At 53.3% G+C, this 11,301-nt stretch overlaps 5 non-coding genes across 5 annotated transcripts; all 5 read left to right on the top strand.

Moving 5' to 3' along the window:
• The first annotated feature begins 1,285 nt into the window (after positions 1-1,285).
• Positions 1,286-1,362, top strand: TRNAN-GUU (transfer RNA asparagine (anticodon GUU)). The gene has a single exon. It is a non-coding gene; the product is annotated as a tRNA-Asn (tRNA).
• Positions 1,363-3,199: 1,837 nt separating this feature from the next.
• Positions 3,200-3,273, top strand: TRNAN-GUU (transfer RNA asparagine (anticodon GUU)). Its single transcript has one exon. It is a non-coding gene; the product is annotated as a tRNA-Asn (tRNA).
• A 2,138-nt stretch (positions 3,274-5,411) lies between these two features.
• TRNAN-GUU (transfer RNA asparagine (anticodon GUU)) lies at positions 5,412-5,485 on the top strand. The gene has a single exon. It is a non-coding gene; the product is annotated as a tRNA-Asn (tRNA).
• A 2,132-nt stretch (positions 5,486-7,617) lies between these two features.
• On the top strand, positions 7,618-7,694 carry TRNAN-GUU (transfer RNA asparagine (anticodon GUU)). The gene has a single exon. It is a non-coding gene; the product is annotated as a tRNA-Asn (tRNA).
• Positions 7,695-7,768: 74 nt separating this feature from the next.
• Positions 7,769-7,842, top strand: TRNAN-GUU (transfer RNA asparagine (anticodon GUU)). Its single transcript has one exon. It is a non-coding gene; the product is annotated as a tRNA-Asn (tRNA).
• Positions 7,843-11,301: the final 3,459 nt, after the last annotated feature.

Below are 11,301 nucleotides of genomic sequence, written 5' to 3' on the forward strand. Positions count from 1 at the left end.
TCGGCTGTCAACCGAAATGTGGGAGGTTCGAGCCCACCCGGTGGTGGTGCGGCGCTTTTTTTTGGGCTGATAGCTCTGAAGAAATGTTCTGACGGTGGTGAGAGTGGAGCACGACTGTCTGCGTGGCGCAAATGGCTAGCGCGATCGGCTGTTAACCGAAAGGTTGGAGGTTCGAGCCCACCCGGTGGTGGTGTGTTGCTTTTTTCTTTGCGCTGATAGCTTTGAAGATATGTTCTGATGGTGGTGAGAGTGGAGCAGGACTGTCTCCGTGGCGTAATTGGCTAGCGCGATCGGCTGTTAACCGAAAAGTTAGAGGTTCGAGCCCACCCGGTGGTGGTGCGGTGCTTTTTTTTCTTTGGGCTGATAGCTTTGAAGATATGTTGTGATGGTGGTGAGAGTGGAGCAGGACTGTCTCCGTGGCGCAATTGGCTAGAGCGATCGGCTGTTAACCGAAAAATTGGAGGTTTGAGCCCAGCCTGTGGTCGTGCGGCGCTTTTTTTTCTTTGGGCTGATAGCTTTGAAGATATGTTCTGATGGTGGTGAGAGTGGAGCAGGACTGTCTCCGTGGCGCAATTGGCTAGCGCGATCGGCTGTTAACCGAAAGGTTGGAGGTTCGAGCCCACCCGGTGGTGGTGCGGCGCTTTTTTTTCTTTGCGCTAATAGCTTTGAAGATATGTTCTGATGGTGGTGAGAGTGGAGCACGACTCTCTCCGTGGCGCAATTGGCTAGCGCGATCGGCTGTCAACCGAAATGTGCGAGGTTCGAGCCCACCCGGTGGTGGTGCGGCGCTTTTTTTTGGGCTGATAGCTCTGAAGAAATGTTCTGACGGTGGTGAGAGTGGAGCACGACTGTCTCCGTGGCGCAAATGGCTAGCGCGATCGGCTGTTAACCGAAAGGTTGGAGGTTCGAGCCCACCCGGTGGTGGTGTGTTGCTTTTTTCTTTGCGCTGATAGCTTTGAAGATATGTTCTGATGGTGGTGAGAGTGGAGCAGGACTGTCTCCGTGGCGCAATTGGCTAGCGCGATCGGCTGTTAACCGAAAAGTTAGAGGTTCGAGCCCACCCGGTGGTGGTGCGGCGCTTTTTTTTCTTTCGGCTGATAGCTTTGAAGATATGTTCTGATGGTGGTGAGAGTGGAGCAGGACTGTCTCCGTGGCGCAACTGGCTAGCGCGATCGGCTGTTAACCGAAAGGTTGAAGATTCGAGCCCCCCCGGTGATGGTGTGGCGCTTTTTGTTGGGCTGATAGCTTTGAAGATATGTTCTGATGGTGGTGAAAGTGGAGCAGGACTGTCTCCGTGGCGCAATTGGCTAGCGCGATCGGCTGTTAACCGATAGGTTGGAGGTTCGAGCCCTCCCGGGAGTGGTGTGTTGCTTTTCATTCTTTGGGCTGATAGCTTTGAAGATATGTTCCATGGTGGTGAGAGTGGAGCAGGACTGTCTCCGTGGCGCAATTGGCTAGCGCGATCGGCTGTTAATCGAAAGGTTGGAGGTTTGAGCCCACCCGGAGACGGTGTGTCGCTTTTTTTTCTTTGCGCTATTAGCTTTGAAGATATGTTCTGATGGTGGTAAGTGTGGAGCACGACTGTCTTTGTGGCGCAATTGGCTAGCGCGATCGGCTGTTAACCGAAAGGTTGAAGTTTCGAGCCCACCCGGTGGTGGTGCGGCGCTTTTTTTTCTTTGGGCTGATAGCTTTGAAGATATGTTCTGATGGTGGTGAGAGTGGAGCAGGACTGTCTCCGTGGCGCAATTGGCTAGAGCGATCGGCTGTTAACCGAAAAATTGGAGGTTTGAGCCCAGCCTGTGGTCGTGCGGCGCTTTTTTTTCTTTGGGCTGATAGCTTTGAAGATATTTTCTGATGGTGGTGAGAGTGGAGCAGGACTGTCTCCGTGGCGCAATTGGCTAGCGCGATCGGCTGTTAACCGAAAGGTTGGAGGTTCGAGCCCACCCGGTGGTGGTGCGGCGCTTTTTTTTCTCTGCGCTGATAGCTTTGAAGATATGTTCTGATGGTGGTGAGAGTGAATCAGGACTGTCTCCGTGGCGCAATTGGCTAGCGCGATCGGTTGTTAACCTAAATGTTGGAGTTTCGAGCCCACCCGGTGGTGGTGCGGCGCTTTTTTTTCTTTGGTCTGATAGCTTCGAAGATATGTTCTGATGGTGGTGACAGTGGAGCAGGACTGTCTCGGTGGCGCAATTGGCTAGCGCGATCGGCTGTTAACCGATAGGTTGGAGTTTCGAGCCCTCCCGGGAGCGGTGTGTTGCTTTTTTCTTTGCGCTGATAGCTTTGACATATGTTCTGATGGTGGTGAGAGTGGAGAACGACTGTCTCTGTGGCGCGATTGGCTGGCGCGATCGGCTGTTAACCGAAAGGTTGGAGTTTCGAGCCCACCCGGTGGTGGTGCGGCACTTTTTTTTCTTTGGGCTGATAGGTTTGAAGATATGTTCTGATGGTGGTGAGAGTGGAGCACGACTGTCTCCGTGGCGCGATTGGCTAGCGCGATCGGCTGTTAACCGAAAGGTTGGAGGTTCGAGCCCACCCGGAGACGGTGGGTCGCTTTTTTTTCTTCGCGCTATTAGCTTTGAAGATATGTTCTGATGGTGGTGAGAGTGGAGCACGACTCTCTCCGTGGCGCAATTGGCTAGCGCGATCGGCTGTCAACCGAAAGGTGGGAGGTTCGAGCCCACCCAGTGGTGGTGCGGCGCATTTTTTTTGGGCTGATAGCTCTGAAGAAATGTTCTGACGGTGGTGAGAGTGGAGCACGACTGTCTCCTTGGCGCAAATGGCTAGCGCGATCGGCTGTTAACCGAAAGGTTGGAGGTTCGAGCCCACCCGGTGGTGGTGTGTTGCTTTTTTCTTTGCGCTGATAGCTTTGAAGATATGTTCTGATGGTGGTGAGAGTGGAGCAGGACTGTCTCCGTGGCGCAATTGGCTAGCGCGATCGGCTGTTAACCGAAAAGTTAGAGGTTCGAGCCCACCCGGTGGTGGTGCGGCGCTTTTTTTTCTTTCGGCTGATAGCTTTGAAGATATGTTCTGATGGTGGTGAAAGTGGAGCAAGACTGTCTCCGTGGCGCAATTGGCTAGCGCGATCGGCTGTTAACCGAAAGGTTGAAGATTCGAGCCCCCCCGGTGATGGTGTGGCGCTTTTTTTTGGGCTGATAGCTTTGAAGATATGTTCTGATGGTGGTGAAAGTGGAGCAGGACTGTCTCCGTGGCGCAATTGGCTAGCGCGATCGGCTGTTAACCGATAGGTTGGAGGTTCGAGCCCTCCCGGGAATGGTGTGTTGCTTTTCATTCTTTGGGCTGATAGCTTTGAAGATATGTTCTCATGGTGGTGAGAGTGGAGCAGGACTGTCTCCGTGGCGCAATTGGCTAGCGCGACCGGCTGTTAATCGAAAGGTTGGAGGTTTGAGCCCACCCGGAGACGGTGTGTCGCTTTTTTTTCTTTGCGCTATTAGCTTTGAAGATATGTTCTGATGGTGGTGAGTGTGGAGCACGACTGTCTTTGTGGCGCAATTGGCTAGCGCGATCGGCTGTTAACCGAAAGGTTGATGTTTCGAGCCCACCCGGTGGTGGTGCGGCGCTTTGTTTTCTTTGGGCTGATAGCTTTGAAGATATGTTCTGATGGTGGTGAGAGTGGAGCAGGACTGTCTCCGTGGCGCAATTGGCTAGCGCGATCGGCTGTTAACCGAAAAATTGGAGGTTTGAGCCCAGCCTGTGGTCGTGCGGCGCTTTTTTTTTCTTTGGGCTGATAGCTTCGAAGATATGTTCTGAAGGTGGTGAGAGTGGAGCAGGACTGTCTCCGTGGCGCAATTGGCTAGCGCGATCGGCTGTTAACCAAAAGGTTGGAGGTTCGAGCCCACCCGGTGGTGGTGAGGCGCTTTTTTTTCTTTGCGCTAATAGCTTTGAAGATATGTTCTGATGGTGGTGAGAGTGGAGCACGACTGTCTCCGTGGCGCAATTGGCTGGCGCGATCGGCTGTTAACCGAAACGTTGGAGGTTCGAGCCCACCCGGTGGAGGTGCGGCGCTTTTTTTTCTCTGCGCTGATAGCTTTGAAGTTATGTTCTGATGGTGGTGCGAATGAATCAGGACTGTCTCCGTGGCGCAATTGGCTAGCGCGATCGGTTGTTAACCTAAATGTTGGAGTTTCGAGCCCACCCGGTGGTGGTGCGGCGCTTTTTTTTCTTTGGTCTGATAGCTTCGAAGATATGTTCTGATGGTGGTGACAGTGGAGCAGGACTGTCTCGGTGGCGCAATTGGCTAGCGCGATCGGCTGTTAACCGATAGGTTGGAGTTTCGAGCCCTCCCGGGAGCGGTGTGTTGCTTTTTTCTTTGCGCTGATAGCTTTGACATATGTTCTGATGGTGGTGAGAGTGGAGAACGACTGTCTTCGTGGCGCGATTGGCTGGCGCGATCGGCTGTTAACCGAAAGGTTGGAGGTTCGAGCCCACGCGGTGGTGGGGCGGCGCTTTTTTCCTTTGGGCTGATAGCTTTGAAGGTATGTTCTGATGGTGGAGAAAGTGGAGCAGGACTGTCTCCATGGCGCAATTGGCTACCGTGGTGGGCTGTCAACCGAAAGGTTGGAGTTTCTAGCCCACCCGGTGGTGGTGCGGCACTTTTTTTTCTTTGGGCTGATAGGTTTGAAGATATGTTCTGATGGTGGTGAGAGTGGAGCACGACTGTCTCCGTGGCGCGATTGGCTAGCGCGATCGGCTGTTAACCGAAAGGTTGGAGGTTTGAGCCCACCCGGAGACGGTGGGTCGCTTTTTTTTCTTCGCGCTATTAGCTTTGAAGATATGTTCTGATGGTGGTGAGAGTGGAGCACGACTCTCTCCGTGGCGCAATTGGCTAGCGCGATCGGCTGTCAACCAAAAGGTGGGAGGTTCGAGCCCACCCGGTGGTGGTGCGGCGCTTTTTTTTCTTCGGGCTGATAGCTCTGAAGAAATGTTGTGACGGTGGTTAGAGTGGAGCACGACTGTCTCCGTGGCGCAAATGGCTAGCGCGATCGGCTGTTACCCGAAAGGTTGGAGGTTCGAGCCCACCCGGTGGTGGTGTGTTGCTTTTTTCTTTGCGCTGATAGCTTTAAAGATATGTTTTGATGGTGGTGAGAGTGGAGCAGGACTGTCTCCGTGGCGCAATTGGCTAGCGCGATCGGCTGTTAACCGAAAGGTTGAAGATTCGAGCCCCCCCCGGTGATGGTGTGGCGCTTTTTTTTGGGCTGATAGCTTTGAAGATATGTTCTGATGGTGGTGAAAGTGGAGCAGGACTGTCTCTGTGGCGCAATTGGCTAGCGCGATTGGCTGTTAACCGATAGGTTGGAGGTTCGAGCCCTCCCGGGAGTGGTGTGTTGCTTTTCATTCTTTGGGCTGATAGCTTTGAAGATATGTTCTGATGGTGGTGAGAGTGGAGCAGGACTGTCTCCGTGGCGCAATTGGCTAGCGCGATCGGCTGTTAACCGAAAGGTTGGAGGTTTGAGCCCTCCCGGAGACGGTGTGTCGCTTTTTTTTTCTTTGTGCTATTAGCTTTGAAGATATGTTCTGATGGTGGTGAGAGTGGAGCACGACTGTGTTTGTGGCGCAATTGGCTAGCGCGATCGGCTGTCAACTAAAAGGTTGGAGGTTCGAGCCCACCAGGTGGGGGTGTGGCGCATGTTTTTTTTGGGCTGATAGCTTTGAAGATATGTTCTGATGGTGGTGAGAGTGGAGCAGGACAGTCTCCGTGGCGCAATTGGCTAGCGCGATCGGCTGTTAACCGAAAGGTTGTAGTTTCGAGCCCACCCGGTGGTGGTGCGGCGCTTGTTTTTCTTTCGACTGATAGCTTTTAAGATATGTTCTGAAGGTGGTGAGAGTGGTGCACGACTGTCTCCGTGGCGCGATTGGCTAGCGCGATCGGCTGTTAACTGAAAGGTTGGAGGTTCGAGCCCTCCCGGGAGTGGTGTGTCGCTTTTTTTTTGTTTGCGCTGATAGCTTTGAAGATATGTTCTGATGGTGGTGAGAGTGGAGCGCGACTGTCTCCGTGGCGCAATTGGCTAGCGCGATCGGCTGTTAACCTAAAGGGTGGAGTTTCGAGCCCACCCGGTGGTGGTGCGGCGCTTTTTTTTCTTTGGGCTGATAGCTTTGAAGATATGTTCTGATGGTGGTGAGAGTGGAGCAGGACTGTCTCCGTGGCGTAATTGGCTAGCGCGATCGGCTGTTAACCGAAAGGTTGGAGGTTCGAGCCCATGCGGTGGTGGTGCGGCACTATTTTTCTTTGGGCCGATAGCTTTGAAGGTTTGTTCAGATGGTGGTGAGAGTGGAGCACGACTGTCTTTGTGGCGCAAGTGGCTAGCGCGATCGGCTGTTAACTGAAAGGTTGGAGTTTCGAGCCCATCCGGTGGTGGTGCGGCGCTTTTTTTTCTTTGGGCTGTTAGCTTTGAAGATATGTTCTGATGGTGGTGAGAGTGGAGCACGACCGTCTCCGTGGCGCAATTGGCTGGTGCGATCGGCTGTTCACCGAAACGTTGGAGGTTCGAGCCCACCCGGTGGAGGTGCGGCGCTTTTTTTCTTTGCGCTGATAGCTTTGAAGATATGTTCTGATGGTGTTGAGAGTGAATCAGGACTGTCTCCGTGGCGCAATTGGCTAGCGCGATCGGTTGTTAACCTAAATGTTGGAGTTTCGAGCCCACCCGGTGGTGGTGCGGCGCTTTTTTTTCTATGGGCTGATAGCTTTCAAGATATGTTCTGATGGTGGTGAGAGTGGAGCAGGACTGTCTCCGTGGCGCAATTGGCTAGTGTGATCGGCTGTTAACCGATAGGTTGGGGTTTCGAGCCCTCCCGGGAGCGGTGTGTTGCTTTTTTCTTTGCGGTGATAGCTTTGACATATGTTCTGATGGTGGTGAGAGTGGAGCACGACTGTCTCGGTGGCGCGATTGGCTAGCGCGATCGGCTGTTAACCTAAAGGGTGGAGTTTCGAGCCCACCCGGTGGTGGTGCGGCGCTTTTTTTTCTTTGGGCTGATAGCTTTGAAGATATGTTCTGATGGTGGTGAGAGTGGAGCACGACTCTCTCCGTGGCGCAATTGGCTAGCGCGATCAGCTGTTAACCGAAAGGTTCGAGATCGAGCCCACGCGGTGGTGGTGTGGCGCTTTTTTTCTTTGGGCTGATAGCTTTGAAGTTATGTTCTGATGGTGGTGAGAGTGGAGCAGGACTGTCTCCGTGGCGCAATTGGCTAGCGCGATCGGCTGTTAACCAAAAACTTGGAGGTTCGAGCCCAGCCTGTGGTCGTGCGGCGCTTTTTTTCCTTTGGGCTGATAGCTTTGAAGATATGTTCTGATGGTGGTGAGAGTGGAGCACGACTGTCTCCATGGCGCGATTGGCTAGCGCGGTCGGCTGTTAACCGAAAGGTTGGAGGTTCGAGCCCACGCGGTGGTGGTGCGGCACTTTTTTCTTTGCGCTGATGGCTTTAAAGATATGTTTTGATGGTGGTGAGAGTGGAGCAGGACTGTCTCCGTGGCGCAATTGGCTAGCGCGATCGGCTGTTAACCGAAAGGTTGAAGATTCGAGCCCCCCCCGGTGATGGTGTGGCGCTTTTGTTTGGGCTGATAGCTTTGAAGATATGTTCTGATGGTGGTGAAAGTGGAGCAGGACTGTCTCCGTGGCGCAATTGGCTAGCGCGATCGGCTGTTAACCGATAGGTTGGAGGTTCGAGCCCTCCCGGGAGTGGTGTGTTGCTTTTCATTCTTTGGGCTGATAGCTTTGAAGATATGTTCTGATGGTGGTGAGAGTGGAGCAGGACTGTCTCCGTGGCGCAATTGGCTAGCGCGATCGGCTGTTAACCGAAAGGTTGGAGGTTTGAGCCCTCCCGGAGACGGTGTGTCGCTTTTTTTTTCTTTGTGCTATTAGCTTTGAAGATATGTTCTGATGGTGGTGAGAGTGGAGCACGACTGTGTTTGTGGCGCAATTGGCTAGCGCGATCGGCTGTCAACTAAAAGGTTGGAGGTTCGAGCCCACCAGGTGGGGGTGTGGCGCTTGTTTTTTTTGGGCTGATAGCTTTGAAGATATGTTCTGATGGTGGTGAGAGTGGAGCAGGACTGTCTCCGTGGCGCAATTGGCTAGCGCGATCGGCTGTTAACCGAAAGGTTGTAGTTTCGAGCCCACCCGGTGGTGGTGCGGCGCTTGTTTTTCTTTCGACTGATAGCTTTTATGATATGTTCTGATGGTGGTGAGAGTGGTGCACGACTGTCTCCGTGGCGCGATTGGCTAGCGCGATCGGCTGTTAACTGAAAGGTTGGAGGTTCGAGCCCTCCCGGGAGTGGTGTGTCGCTTTTTTTTGTTTGCGTTGATAGCTTTGAAGATATGTTCTGATGGTGGTGAGAGTGGAGCGCGACTGTCTCCGTGGCGCAATTGGCTAGCGCGATCGGCTGTTAACCTAAAGGGTGGAGTTTCGAGCCCACCCGGTGGTGGTGCGGCGCTTTTTTTTCTTTGGGCTGATAGCTTTGAAGATATGTTCTGATGGTGGTGAGAGTGGAGCAGGACTGTCTCCGTGGCGTAATTGGCTAGCGCGATCGGCTGTTAACCGAATGGTTGGAGGTTCGAGCCCATGCGGTGGTGGTGCGGCACTATTTTTCTTTGGGCCGATAGCTTTGAAGGTTTGTTCAGATGGTGGTGAGAGTGGAGCACGACTGTCTTTGTGGCGCAAGTGGCTAGCGCGATCGGCTGTTAACTGAAAGGTTGGAGTTTCGAGCCCATCCGGTGGTGGTGCGGCGCTTTTTTTTCTTTGGGCTGTTAGCTTTGAAGATATGTTCTGATGGTGGTGAGAGTGGAGCACGACCGTCTCCGTGGCGCAATTGGCTGGTGCGATCGGCTGTTCACCGAAACGTTGGAGGTTCGAGCCCACCCGGTGGAGGTGCGGCGCTTTTTTTCTTTGCGCTGATAGCTTTGAAGATATGTTCTGATGGTGTTGAGAGTGAATCAGGACTGTCTCCGTGGCGCAATTGGCTAGCGCGATCGGTTGTTAACCTAAATGTTGGAGTTTCGAGCCCACCCGGTGGTGGTGCGGCGCTTTTTTTTCTATGGGCTGATAGCTTTCAAGATATGTTCTGATGGTGGTGAGAGTGGAGCAGGACTGTCTCCGTGGCGCAATTGGCTAGTGTGATCGGCTGTTAACCGATAGGTTGGGGTTTCGAGCCCTCCCGGGAGCGGTGTGTTGCTTTTTTCTTTGCGGTGATAGCTTTGACATATGTTCTGATGGTGGTGAGAGTGGAGCACGACTGTCTCGGTGGCGCGATTGGCTAGCGCGATCGGCTGTTAACCTAAAGGGTGGAGTTTCGAGCCCACCCGGTGGTGGTGCGGCGCTTTTTTTTCTTTGGGCTGATAGCTTTGAAGATATGTTCTGATGGTGGTGAGAGTGGAGCACGACTCTCTCCGTGGCGCAATTGGCTAGCGCGATCAGCTGTTAACCGAAAGGTTCGAGATCGAGCCCACGCGGTGGTGGTGTGGCGCTTTTTTTCTTTGGGCTGATAGCTTTGAAGTTATGTTCTGATGGTGGTGAGAGTGGAGCAGGACTGTCTCCGTGGCGCAATTGGCTAGCGCGATCGGCTGTTAACCAAAAACTTGGAGGTTCGAGCCCAGCCTGTGGTCGTGCGGCGCTTTTTTTCCTTTGGGCTGATAGCTTTGAAGATATGTTCTGATGGTGGTGAGAGTGGAGCACGACTGTCTCCATGGCGCGATTGGCTAGCGCGGTCGGCTGTTAACCGAAAGGTTGGAGGTTCGAGCCCACGCGGTGGTGGTGCGGCACTTTTTTTCTTTGGGCTGATAGCTTTGAAGGTATGTTCTCATGGTGGTGAGAGTGGAGCAGGACTGTCTCCGTGGCGCAATTGGCTAGCGCGATCGGCTGTTAACCAAAAACTTGGAGGTTCGAGCCCACCCGGTGGTGGTGCGGCGGTTTTTTTTCTTTGGGGTGATAGCTTTGAAGATATGTTCTGATGGTGGTGAGAGTGGAGCAGGACTGTCTCCGTGGCGCAATTGGCTAGCGCGATCGGCTGTTATCCGAAAGGTTGGAGGTTCGAGCCCACCCGGTGGTGGTTCGGCACTTTTTTTTCTTTGCGCTAATAGCTTTGAAGATATGTTCTGATGGCGGTGAGAGTGGAGCACGACTGTCTCCGTGGCGCAATTGGCTAGCGCGATCGGCCGTTAACGAAAACGTTGGAGGTTCGAGCCCACCCGGTTGTTGTGCGGCACTTTTTTTTCTTTAGGCTGATAGCTTTGAAGATATGTTCTGATGGTGGTGAGAGCGGAGCAGAACTGTCTCCGTGGCGCAATTGGCTGGCGCGATCGGCTGTTAACCTAAAGGGTGGAGTTTCGAGCCCACCCGGTGGTGGTGCGGCGCTTTTTTTTCTTTGGGCTGATAGCTTTGAAGATATGTTCTGATGGTGGTGAGAGTGGAGCAGGACTGTCTCCGTGGCGCAATTGGCAAGCGCGATCGGCTGTTAACCGAAAAATTGGAGGTTCGAGCCCAGCTTTTGGTCGTGCGGCGCTTTTTTTTCTTTGGGCTGATAGCTTTGAAGATATGTTCGGATGGTGGTGAGAGTGGAGCACGACTCTCTCCGTGGCGCGATTGGCTAGCGCGATCAGCTGTTAACCGAAAGGTTCGAGATTGAGCCCACGCGGTGGTGGTGTGGCGCTTTTTTTCTTTGGGCTGATAGCTTTGAAGTTATGTTCTGATGGTTGTGAGAGTGGAGCAGGAGTGTCTTCTTGGCGCAATTGGCTAGCGCGATCGGCTCTTAACCTAAAGGGTGGAGTTTCGAGCCCACCCGGTGGTGGTGCGGCGCTTTTTTTTCTTTGGGCTGATAGCTTTGAAGATATGTTCTGATGGTGGTGAGAGTGGAGCAGGACTGTCTCCGTGGCGCAATTGGCTAGCGCGATCGGCTGTTAACCGAAAGGTTGGAGGTTCGAGCCCACGCAGTGGTGGTGCGGCGCTTTTTTTCTTTGGGCTGATAGCTTTAAAGGTATATTCTCATAGTGGTGAAAGTGGAGCAGGACTGTCTCCGTGGCGCAATTGGCTAGCGCGATCGGCTGTTAACCAAAAAATTGGAGGTTCGAGCCCACCCGGTGGTGGTGCGGCGCTTTTTTTTCTTTGGGCTGATAGCTTTGAAGATATGTTCTGATGGTGGTGAGAGTGGAGCAGGACTGTCTCCGTGGCGCAATTGGCTAGCGCGATCGGCTGTTAACCGAAAGGTTGGAGGTTCTAGCCCACCCGGTGGTGGTGCGGCGCTTTTTTTTTCTTTGCGCTAATAGCTTTGAAGATATGTTCAGATGGTGGTGAGAGTGG

This window comes from Rhipicephalus microplus, unplaced genomic scaffold, assembly GCF_043290135.1.
Source record: "Rhipicephalus microplus isolate Deutch F79 unplaced genomic scaffold, USDA_Rmic scaffold_85, whole genome shotgun sequence".
Classification (NCBI taxonomy): domain Eukaryota; kingdom Metazoa; phylum Arthropoda; class Arachnida; order Ixodida; family Ixodidae; genus Rhipicephalus; species Rhipicephalus microplus.